This window comes from Macaca fascicularis, chromosome 1 (genome assembly GCF_037993035.2).
Source record: "Macaca fascicularis isolate 582-1 chromosome 1, T2T-MFA8v1.1".
In the NCBI taxonomy this organism is placed as follows: domain Eukaryota; kingdom Metazoa; phylum Chordata; class Mammalia; order Primates; family Cercopithecidae; genus Macaca; species Macaca fascicularis.
The window spans coordinates 137,890,467-137,903,023 of record NC_088375.1 but is presented as its reverse complement, the minus strand read 5'-3'; the positions used below and the strand labels follow the sequence as shown (position 1 = coordinate 137,903,023).

Here is a 12,557-nt window from a genome sequence, read left to right as displayed (position 1 = left end):
TAAGTTTCCAGAGAAATAGAAACTTGCTTCCAACCATGTGCTTGGCCACTCTTCCTCATCCAGTAGCCAAAATGTGATTAATCCTCACCTCAATAGATTATTTGGTAATATTCAAGAGTTGGGTGACACTGTTAAGGAATAATTCCCTGAAAGCAGGGAGACCTGCTCTAGAGATTTCCTGACTATAATGTCTACAACTCAAAACACAAAATATCTACTGTCTGGGAAGTTGTCCAGATTTTCAATGCTGGCAAGTTTCTGAGTTACCCAGAAAAACTTTTGTTTAAATACAAAGAATGGTGTGTATAGGTGTGTACCACCTATTTGAATGTGAGTTGTTTCAGAATTTAAATGCATTTTAAATGACTATTGTTTGTATGTTTCTCAATGAAATCACATTTGCCAAATAAATCGTGTCCTAATTGAGCGTGGCAGAAATTTGTCCTTTTTGCTGTCATGAGCAGTTTTGGAGGCCCTCATTTTCACAGCCACAGAGCAAATACTGATACCACTCTGCCATTCATGCGTACACAGGGTGACCAATAAATGCCTGAAATGTTTCTACTTTGACTGTCCAAGCAGGAGGTAGAAAGAAGTAATCCATTTCATTTAGAGTTGTGAGTATCATTTTGGCATCAAAATGACAAATGATCCTTCTCCATGTGTGAAGCATGCTGGAGTTAGTGGGCTATGTACCAGGGCTATAAAAACTTGGAAATGTCAACGGCATTTCCAAGCATCTGCTCTCTCTAGCCCCACATTTCTGGGCAACTGCAAAAATTCTTCAGGATGATGCATTCAAGCCCCAGTTCTCCAGCAGAATCTGTCAGGAGAAATTTTAAATTTACATCAAAGAAATTAGGTGAATCATCCTACTCTCCCCTGTTACTGCTCCATGGGGGTCTCTGGGATGAAATGAAATTGTGGTTACATTTCCAAATGGGTTATAAACCCAATACAACTCTCCTTAGAGACTCACAACTTATACTTCACCATTTCCTGATACAGTATTGCATCTCTAAAGCTACGCTATACACACTCCATATAGCAGTGAGCCTCAGGGAAAAAGCAAAAATAGGGAAGAGAATTCTGACGATGGATGGTTGATAGCTTAGTGGACCTTATTAAACACAAACACACACGCACATGTGCATGCACACACTCACACACACGCAATCTTCAGCCCTGCACCACTGATCACTGTTTCATGGATAACTCTGTCCCATTATGTGCTGATATAATGCCATGCTAGCAAATAGCTAAATAACAGTTCTCCACCCCTGAAAGGGAATTTACACCCTGTGAAGCCTCCTTTATTTTTGTGACTACTGAGCTTTAAATGGGGCTTTCCCTTCGAAGCTTTCAAAGAGGAGATTTTTTTTTGCAGTGACATCTGGAATTGAACTTGACTTTTTAACCAAGTTTTCCACCAGATACTTACGTTAGCCAGAGGATTTCCAGGTGGAGACAGAATCACCTTATTTCGGTAAGACCTACTCTTGCCTCATCCCAGAAACAATAGTGAGAACCCCAAAATGGCAAACTCTGGCCAACTTTTTCATGCTCTAATTCAGCTTCCAGGGAATTACCAGGATATGCATAGCCTTGGTCTAGGTATTTTTAGAAAACAGGCAATAACCAAGAAATAAACACATTGACTAAGTGCACACATCACTGAGATGATTGCTAATTTAGAAATACACTTCTAGCAACTCATTTTCTCCTACTGTTTCCAGGCATAGTACCAGCAAGAAATTAATTGCTAGGAGAAGGGGGGAAAATGTAAGTAAAACAAAATCAGATAAACTCCTCTTAAAAATAATAGCACATATGGATTTTTAAGATCATTTTAAGATTGCCCAGTTAACAGAGTAGTCAGGCCCACTTCAGCAGTGTGAGACCGAAGTCAATACACCAAACACGCATTTCCCAGTCTGTGGCAGTGGCTCATCTCTGGCAGTTTCTGTGATATATGCACACTTCTACTCATCATGAAGTTTTTGATTAATGTTCAGTTCATCTTTCTTCTTTCTCGCTAATAGACCAAAATATTTCTCATCAAGGAATAAATGATCAGACTACAGATACAAGTGGCTTTTGAGAAGTCCATTTATAATGCAGCACCTTCAGCAAGAAATCCTTGATTTAAAGAAAGAAGAAAAACTAAAATTGATGTATTTAGTCTTTTACAATTCTCTCCCACTTCTCCTCTTGGAGGGAGTTTTTTGGGTGGTAAAGTGGACAGGAAAAAGAGGGACAGAAAGCAAAGTAGCATTAACTGAAAACTTACAATGTGCCAGGCCCCACACTGAGCACTGAATTGTGTATTATCTCATTGAATTCCCATAGCACTCTTTCATAGCCAGCATCATTATCCCCATTTCACTCATGAGTAAACTGAGTTTTACTGATGTAATCCAGGGTCATGCAGCCAGCAGGCAATAAGAACCAGTTTTCAAACCATGATATATCTGACCATAAAATCCATGCTGTCAACACCCCCACAGTATTGGGTGTCCACACACTGAACACAGAGAAAACGTGTAATCCTGTCATTAGAAATGTATATTGTAGACCAGCTCCTATAAAAATATGCAGTCTGTTTCCTGATTAGCTGAACTACGGATGCAGAACATTCACACAATTATTGTAAAGGATAATAGTCAACCTGTGGCTTATCTAGGCACAAGAACCTTAGAGCCCCAAAGAGACAGGAGGTCAGCAAGCCGAGTGTCAGAAGTTTTTAACTTACAGGATTAATGCTGACATTTATATAAGATGCCTTAGAAAACTAGTGCTTGTCTCCACTTCATCCCATAGGAGGAATAATCACCAAGTTTTACTCAGCCAATGCAGGCAGCAATAGTTCTTGGTATGAAGGCCACATGTGGGGGACGAGGTAGGGAACACAGGTTACAGCAGGTACAGTGACCAACCCAGCCTGGAGAAGAATGTAACTGACAGGTGTACTGTAATGACACCCGATTGAGAATCAGGAGCTGTTCATTCCAGTTCTCACTCTTACTTGTGGTAAGATTCTAGATGGGTCACTTAACCTCACTGTTTCATTTCCTCGTCTCTTAAATAAGAATTTTATATTAACTATCCCCAAGGTTTCCTGCATATCATTTTACACTTTCAAGTCCATGTTCAACAAAGTGGAAGTAGGAGAGAATACAGAGTGGGAGCAAAACAATACTGAAGTTCAGGGTTGCATTCCAACAAAGAACATGGACAAAACATCAAAGTCTCATTGTTCCAGGCCAAAGGGTCAAAACAAAGAGTAAGCAAATCCAAGCAAAAGATAGCACAACACTACAAGATACCAACAGTAAAAAAAAAAATCTATGGAACAGTCCATTAAGTTTTAATCTCAGGCTTTCTTCCTCAAGAAATTGAAAACTAATTCTGAATAAGGACTAACCTAAGGTTGGCAGGTGGAAGGAAGGAGTATGCCTGGTTATAATGAGAGGCCTTCTGAAAGAAAAATTTCTAACCAACCCCTTCATAATGACATACTACACTTACTGTTTCTAAATACTATTTTGACACTCGTTTCCTAGCATTTAGTATTGGTATCAATTCTGTTAGCAAATCCCATATTCTTAAAGAAGCAGAAGTAAAGAAATCAATAAACCACAGAGACATTTTAATAACATCCTTCTAAGAAAGGAATTTGGGTTCTTAGGTTTTTTTCTCTGAGGGAGATTGGTTTAATTGACTCACAGTAATAACGGCTTGATTCATGAAAATTTTTTTTTTAATTTGCACTATGTTTTAAATCGGTTTTGCTAATAGCGACCATCCCAACTTGCCCAGCTTTAAATAACATAACCCAGCCAAGTGATTTTTTAAAAGTGGTTTTATTTATTTTATGATTGTGAGGAAGATGGGCAGGTAATGTGGGGGTTTCTTCAGATCAGTAAGTAGTGTAATGCTAACTGCCTTCAATATCAAGTGGGACAGTGCTTTTACCTATGGGAAGAAATATATATGTATGTGTATGTGTGTGTTTGTGTATGACCCCATATTTATGTGTAGATAGTATATATACTATCTTTCACATATGTGTGTATATGTATCAGCCCAAATGCTTTGATGTTTAACCTAATAGTGAAACAGGGAATTCTGAGTTCACGGGTACACTTCATAAATAAATATTTACAAAAATGAACTCTATAACATTGATTTTAATAGAGTTACTCTTGGCCAGGTGTGGTGACTCACACCTGTAATCCTAGCACTTTGAGAGGCCGAGGTGGGCACATCACGAGGTCAAGAGATCGAGATCATCCTGGTCAACATGGTGAAACCCCATCTCTACTAAAAACACAAAAATTAGCTGAGGGTGGTGGTACGCACCTGTAGTCCCATCTACTTGGGCGGGGGCTGAGGCACAAAAATCACTTGAACCCAGGAGGCGGAGGTTGCAGTGAGCCGAGATTGTGCCACCGCACTCCAGCCTGGCGACAGAGCGAGACTCTGTCTTGAAAAAAAAAAAAAAGAGTTACTCTTAACAACTCAAATATTAATTAAATATAGGTTAGTTAAACTATTATTCAGACTTATAGCAAACACTATACAGCTGTTAAAAAAAATTAAAGGTGAATTTACATGTATGGACATAAAAAGACAATCCAAATCTATCAATAAGTGACAACCATATTGCAGCACAGTTCTGAGTCTGTGTTCCTGTATCAGTATACATGGATAAGAAAGCTAGAAGCCCGTGGATCATACTGTTCTTAGTAGTTCTCCCTGGGGATGGGACTTTCATTTTCTATATATTTTCTCCTACATGCAAATTGGTCGCAACTTTATATTACCATTAGAATCATTAAAAAATTTAAAGGGAAAACAATACGTAAGTAAGCTGCCCATAGACGTGTACACTCCTCTCTCAATGCCTTTTGTTTTGTTTTGTTTTGTCGGAAGGGGCACGGAGTCTTGCTCTGTTGCCCAGGCTAGAGTGCAGTGGTGCAATCTCGGTTCACTGCAACCTCTGCCTCCCGGGTTTAAGCAATTCACCTGCCTCAGCCTCCCAAGTAGCTGGGATTACAGGAGCCCACAACCATGCCCAGTTAATTTTTGTATATTTGGTAGAGATGGGGTTTCACCATGTTGACTAGGCTGGTCTCGGACATCCTGACCTCAAGTGATCTACCCGCCTAGGCCTCCCAAAGTGCTGGGATTACAGGCGTGAGCCACCGCGCCTGGCCTCTCAATGTCTTAAGCATTAGGGCACAGTTTGGCAGGATGCCATTTGTCTTATTTCAGAGAACTTATTATGTTTTTAATTTTTATAAGGTGTCTAACACATGTATCACTCACAGTAATATGATGATGATGGTGATGATGATGATGATGATTGACAGGAATGAGCTTGGCTGTTAAAAACTTATGCTGAACACATTCCAACAAAGAGGAGTCAGGATAGGAAACTTTGATTGATAAAATCTGGTTTATGTTTAATCTTCAGCAGTACCAAATATTTCATGACTCATAACTCCAACTAACACAATTTTTTATTTATTAATGAATACAAACAAAGGGGTAGAGGAGCTGTTAGAAACTTCTATTATGATTTGAAATAAGATTGTACTTAACCATTTCATATAGTGTTTCAAGGTCAATTAATACCTGTTGCCTTATTGTAGGCATTATCCTAGGCACTTTAAATCATACGTTTTTTGTTGTTTTTAATGTATCCCACAAATGGAAAAGAATAGATTGCATTCAGAAGAGTCCAACCTGGGCCAGGCATGGTGTCTCACACCTATAATCCCAGTATGTTCAGAAGTCAAGGCAGACAGATCGCTTGAACCCAGGAGCAAACACCAGCCTGGGCAACACAGGGAGACCCTGTCTGTACAAAAAAATATTTAAAGAATTAGCAGGGCATGGTGGCATGCTCCTGTAGTCCCACCTACTCACGAGGCTGAGGTAGGAGGTTCACCTGGGCCTGGGGACATTGAGATTGCAGTGAGCTGTGATCACACCAAAGAAGCATCATTGTTCGGGGTAAATACCTGTGTAATTTTTTTGTCTTCTCGTGCTAAGAAGATCAGGGACACTGGAAATATATGGGTGGGTTAAGAAGCAGAAAGTTCAGCATGCAGAAGAAAGGAGAGAGGAGAGCAGCTCTCTCTCTCTGGAGAATGAGAGAGGCTTCCAAAAGGAGAAAGTCCATCTGTGGTGGACCACAGATTTTATAGACAGGCTTGAGGAGGTGGTGTCTGATTTCCCTAGGGCCCACAGGCAGGTTCAACCAGCTGTGATGTTTACATAGCGCATGGGGAAGACTGGTCACCCTACTCTAATCTTATTAGGCAAATATGCAAATGGACTTTCCACTTGGCCAGTGCAGTCTTGTCTATTCCTTACTGTACACGTGGCTGTCAAGGAGAAGAGAAGAAGGGGCTGCCATTTTGAACACGCTTAGTCCCAGGCAGCTTATTCCTACTGGCACAACTGCCGGCATCCGCCTGCGCAAGCTTCCAACTTGCTTGTTTATGTCCGCAGCTCGATTTTACAGGCTGCTCTTTGTTAGAAAAAAGTATGATTTGGGGGCTGCTTTTCATTAAAAGGAAAACCTTACCGAGGACTCCCATACCCTCACTCTCTGCCTAAGTAATTTCTTCTTAATTCCTGTATCAACGTCACTGCACTCCAGCTTGGAAAACAGTCTGGAGACCCTGTCTCCAAAAATGAAAAAACGAAACAAGAGTCCAGTATGGAAGTCAGTCAGGGGACCTGAACTCTTAGACCCAAATGTGCTTCTGACAGACATGCTGGGTGAGTCTGGTCAACCCACTTACCCTCTCTGGGTTTCAATTTTCTCATTAGACTGCCTTTTGTCTACATTTTCTTCCACTGAGTCTATTTCACACCACAGGTAATAAGTGTGAACTGCCTGTATTGGTTTTTGTGGGGGTTTTTGCTGTTTTTGTTTTTGTTTTTGTTTTTTGGGACGAGTCTCACTCTGTCGCCCAGGCTGGAGTGCAGTGGAGCGATCTCAGCTCACTGCAAGCCCCGCCTCCCGGGTTCACGCCATTCTCCTGCCTCAGCCTCCCGAGTAACTGGGACTACAGGCGCCCGCCACCACGCCCGGCTAATTTTTTTGTATTTTTGGTAGAGACGGGGTTTCACTGGTTAGCTAGGATGGTCTCGATCTCCTGACCTCATGATCCGCCCTCCTCAGCTTCCCAAAATGCTGGGATTACAGGCGTGAGCCAACTGCCTGTATTGTCGACTGCTGTATCTCCAGCAACTAGAAAGAGGTTTACTACATAGAAGACGTTTAATTAATATCTGTTGAAAGGGCAAATTCCTTAGTGGTGTGCTCTGAGGTTTTATATGTGTGACTTTTGCTCTTAGCATAACTTTGAGTAAAAGTGGAGAGGAAAGAATAAAGATCAGGATCTGTTTCTTGGACAAGAGAACATCCTTGCCTAAAAAACAAAACCAAACAGTCCAAAAAAAAAAAAAAAAAATCCTATGGCAAAGCCCTCACTGGGTCTTGTTCTGCTTCAGAAACCTTGTGAGCCCTGCAGTGCGCCTGCTGGGAAGGTTATACAAACAAGGCAGAGCGCACTCACAGAGGCCCAGAGTCAAATAATTGGCCCCCTCCCCCTTTGCATTCCTTGCCTTCCTCTTTTACTGTCGCTGAAACCTGCCCTATAAATCAGATTTAATTATCTATAAAATTTGGTGTAGAAAAGGATTTACTCATTAAAAATGTTCATCAACTTGCTACCCACGTTCCAGACTAATAGAAGCGGAAAAGAAACACCATGGAAACACCAGACGGGCTGGAGAGATAAGCAAGCTTTGAAATACCTGAACCTCGGTTAAATAGCAAGTTCCAGTTTCTGTATTTGCCTTCTAAAATATCATGTCAGGAATAAGTAAATGTCACCAAATAATCAACCTGTTTCGCTACCTTTTCTTTTTGGTTACTTCCTTCAACAGGTTTTTAAAAATGGGTTTTCTTAGTTTACCTCCTTTGCCTGTGTGATAACCCAAGATATTCTCCCCAGTGGTGTGTGTGTTTGCAAAATGTCATAATCCTCTCTACAGCCAAACACAACGGCTTGCATTTAGTCACAGAGTGAGGAGCAGTTAATTAATGAGAGCCAAGGGAGGCAGTGAGGAAACATTGGAGAAAAACGTAGCCAGAGGAAGATCAGAGGGGAAATGTCTGAAGTCAGTCCAAGATAAATCTTCAGTCCTTCGAGAAAGCCCTGGGGTAGATGATGTGGGCTGCCAACTAAGTTGGATTTTGTGTGTGTACGTGTGTGTGTGAGTGTGTGTGTGTGTAGCAGAGGGAGCAGTTGTTTGTTCTTTTTGTTTGTTTGTTAAAGTGGTAGAAGCAGGGACTCTAGGAACTTGGGGAGGAAGAATGTTAGAGTAGCTTCAACAAGGCAAAGCTTCTATCTAAAATTGCACATTAATTTCCATGAAACTCTTCATTCGTGAAAAGGCAAAGATCTAAAACTTTTTCTCCTTTCTAGCACATGACAGGATTTTTGTCGTGACTTTCCTAAATTCTCACTGTGCCAAGCAAGCAAGAAAGTGCCCACAGGAGTGGGAGGGAAAAGACACATGGGATGGCAGCAAGGAAACCTGCCTAGAGGAGCCAGCCATCCCGTCTGTCCCCTCACTTCCTTCCAGAGAGAACGTCTTTCCTTGACAGCGCCTGCCTCCTGTCATTTCATCCCAACACTTTGCCCAGCCCGGGAAATCTGGATTTTCTTTTTAAAGAAAGATGTCTAGAGAGAAAAATAGAAAATGAACAGCCAATAGAAAGTGCAGCAGAGCTTGTTGATTTGGTTCTGTCAGAAGCCCCAAGTGTTCGTGGTAAGGCCCATTTTTTATTTCTAGAGACTTCTTTCTTTTCACTTGCTGTATTCTTCTTTCTTCTGTGTGCCTTAGTGTATATGTTCTTTTGTTGTTTGTCCCTAGGACCTCTTACTGAGCCTTCCATTAGTGATTTATCTAATCTCGTGAATTCACCAAAACTGACCCAAATTAGGGGTTGCGCATGTTTTAACTAAGTTTGGAGAAAACAGGTTGCTCCATTTGCTATCCCCTCATTAATGGGATGGGTTCTTGTTCTCAGCTCACATAAGATCTTTGGAGACTCATGCTCTTAGCTGGGCACGGTGGCTCACGACTATAATCCTAGCACTTTGGGAGGCTGAGGCAGGCAGATCACTTGAGGTCAGGAGTTCAAGACCAGCCTGGCCAACATGGTGAAACCCCGTCTCTACTAAAAATACAAAAAAATTAACCAGGCATGGTAGTACATGCCTGTAATCCCAGCTACTCAGGAGGCTGAGGCATGAGAATCACTTGAACTCCGGAGGCAGAGGTTGCAATGAGCCAAGATCGCACTACTGCACTCCAGCCTGGGCAACAGAGCGAGACTCAAGAAAGCCAAAAAACAAACAAAAAAGACTCATGTTCTTGACCATACAACTGTAAGATTTCACAGACACACCACCCAGACTGATGGTCTAACTGAGTAAGGAGGCTTGGTCTTGGCCCAGTGTTTGCCCCAGGAGACTGTGAGGTTAAAAAAAATAAATTATATGCTAGGTTGTGCTTTGTGATCTCCCCCCGCCCGAGCCACTGTTTTGTTAATACACAGCAACTGTTTACATATATGACTCACCTAGACTGAGCAGCTCATAGACAGGCATCTTGTCTTATTCACAAAGTCTAAGACAATGCCTAGCCTGTAGAGGGGTTTCAGTAATTTGCAATGAATGAATAAACAAACAGCCTTTTCAATGTTAGAGCTACAGAACCATCTGATTCAAATGCAAAAGCTAAAATTTTTAAACCTGTAGCAGTTTGACCTTTTGAGTTTACCCTATTACTAAGAATATAAGACACCATGAGCGATGGCCCTGGTATTTTCCATGAGCACTGTGCTCTCCGTCTCTTGCTGTTCCTATTTTGTCGTTATCCTTGCTCCTAATCCAAATAACCATAAGAATACACCTACTCAAATCACTATGCTGTCAGTAAAGAGAATCTGTGGCTTTCATTCAAATGAATAACTACTGAATCTGAAATTCTGTGCCACTGAACTTTTACTGGCAGTGTGAGTGCATGTATTGGGAGTGGGGGGTGGAGCAAAGAGTTGCAAATGAGGGAAAGGAGGAGGGTGAGAAGAGGGGAAGCAAAGAGGATGGAAAAGCCTTGTTGTTCATTGAATCACGATTCATCATTTACTTACTCTAAGCCAAGTACTGGGCTTTGTTATTGCCAAATAATGGTAAACACAACATAGTCCCTGTTCTCAAAGAGCCTGAAATCTACTGGGGGCTGTTGTATATCAACCTTATAGCCTTACTGATTTCACTGCCCCAACAGCATACTATGTAAGTGGTTGTTAGGCCTCGGGCTGTTCTAGTGTGGAAGGTAACTGATAATGGACGAAACCTCCCAGAACTTGAGCCATGAGCTATTAGTTTATGCATTGTTGAGCACTATGGTCATTCTTCCATGCCAATAGGCTTGCTGCCACTGCCCAAGTGAATACCAAATATACTCCTTAGGAAGTGGGGGAATCTAATGAAATCCAATACATGGCCAGCTGGAAACAGTAAGCAGCCATCCTTGTCTTTCCAAATTATGCAAATACAGCAGTTGGCATGCATAGGCAGAAAGGCCTGACACCTCTGAAGGAGCCTGAAGCCCATCCTGTCCTAGAAAATACCCTCAAACCAGCCACAAAATTCTTTTTCTTTTTCCTTTTCCCTTTTTTTATTCTTAAACTAGAGATGGAGTCTCACTATGTTACTCAGTCTGGTCTCAAACTCCGGTGCTCAAGTGATCCTCCCTTGAGTCTCCTGAGTAGCTGGGTCTAAAGGCGAGTGCCACCATGCCCTGCCAACTACAAAATTCTTAATAACCCTCTGAGAAAGCCATTTTCACCAGAGTGAGTCATCAGATGCCTGGAAATTTAAAAAAAAAAAAAAAAAATCCATGATCAAATCTTACTCATTATTGGGAATTAATGTATTTAATTAATCCATTACCCTCTCCCCTCTCTCCTCTTAACCCCTGCCTTTATCCCCACACATTCCCACCTCAGTCTCTGCTCCAGTAGCTGTAAATCCAAGACTGGGCAGTGGAGTGGGATGGCAGTGATTAATCCCTTATTGGGGAAGAACATCTGTTTTGATCAGAAGGCTTATAGGTATCTCAGTGGGGAGCCTTGCTTTGGTTGTGGGGATCTGGAAAGAAAACATAAAGGAAAAGAAATGTTGAAAACAATTTTTCTCCACATCACAATTTTGTGAGCTACCTGATCTGCAAGCAATAGCTCTTCTCCTACTCAAATCTCAACTCTGATTCAGAGCTTGCTAGAATGTCTGCTACAGACACAAAACCCCCATTAAGATGCTTGACAGTCTAACCCATGCCATTTTTTCTCTCAGAAGCAGCTACACTAAGTGACATTCAAACGTTGGTAATGAGGAGACATCTGCATACACACTGGTTTTGAAACATAAAGCACTGGAGAAGTTATGAGCTGTCACTCACTTTAGCTGTCCTCCGCCCTGTGTTTATTCAGAAATAATTTTCAAGGCTGCAGAAAGTGTTGTTACTAACTGATGAGCAAGTTTGAACACTGAAAATGAAGAATGATTGATGTTCTTTTAGGTAAGCCGGAAAACTCTCCATCCACTAGAGGCAGCCACAGCTCACCATGCTGATAAGGTTCTGACACAGGGAGTGAGTGATGAGTGGTGTGTAACGTGCTGAAAACAGGAAGTTCTGACAACAATGTGAAGAGGAACCCTCTGAACACAAATTCTATGGCTCCAAACAAGCAATTAATAGTCCTGATATCTTGACTTGATCTACAGAAGAAATCCCACTCGGGATAACTTTTACTTTTCTGGTGGAAGAGACAATAAGAACAAAGAATCATTAAATGGTAATAAAATCCTCTTCGACTTACTAATTGGTTGGTAATTTTGGAATTTTCTAATCTGAATGTTTAACTCCAAATAGTTTTCATCCTGCCATATGTTACAGTATTAACAGTTATAGAAAAAGAACAGGAACTATTAGAAACATTAAAACTATTCAAATCTAGGAAATGTGGATCTTAGGATTTGTGTCAGGGAACCAACAACCCTAAGATATTCCCCACAGTTGGCTTTCCTGAACCCTGATCCCAGAATGCAAGAAGTCAACCCAATACAAGTCCATGCTTTCTGACAATGGCAGAAAATTTTTTGGTCATTGTCCATTGACTGAGTGACTCACAAACTTTGACAATGTCCCACCATTACACTCCACTGACTCCCTGGTGAGGCTGCCACCTGTCTTTACCTGCAGCAGCTGCATGTATGTACACATTTAATAACACTTAGTGGGCACATGTTCTATTCTAGAAATGGTGCCTGCTCCAAAGATATGTGGTGGTGAGCAAAATAAAAATGCTCCCTGTCTCCATGGAGCTCATAGTCTAGCAGAAAACAAAGACACAATATGAAATACACATTTCAGTAAGTGCTATGAAAGATAAGTTG

General features: G+C 41.4%; 1 long non-coding RNA gene across 1 annotated transcript; it reads left to right on the top strand.

The window, feature by feature from the left end:
* The first annotated feature begins 8,649 nt into the window (after window positions 1-8,649).
* On the top strand, window positions 8,650-11,983 carry LOC135968697 (uncharacterized). Its single transcript, XR_010583637.2, has 2 exons — window positions 8,650-8,859; window positions 11,680-11,983. It is a non-coding gene; the product is annotated as an uncharacterized lncRNA (long non-coding RNA).
* Window positions 11,984-12,557: the final 574 nt, after the last annotated feature.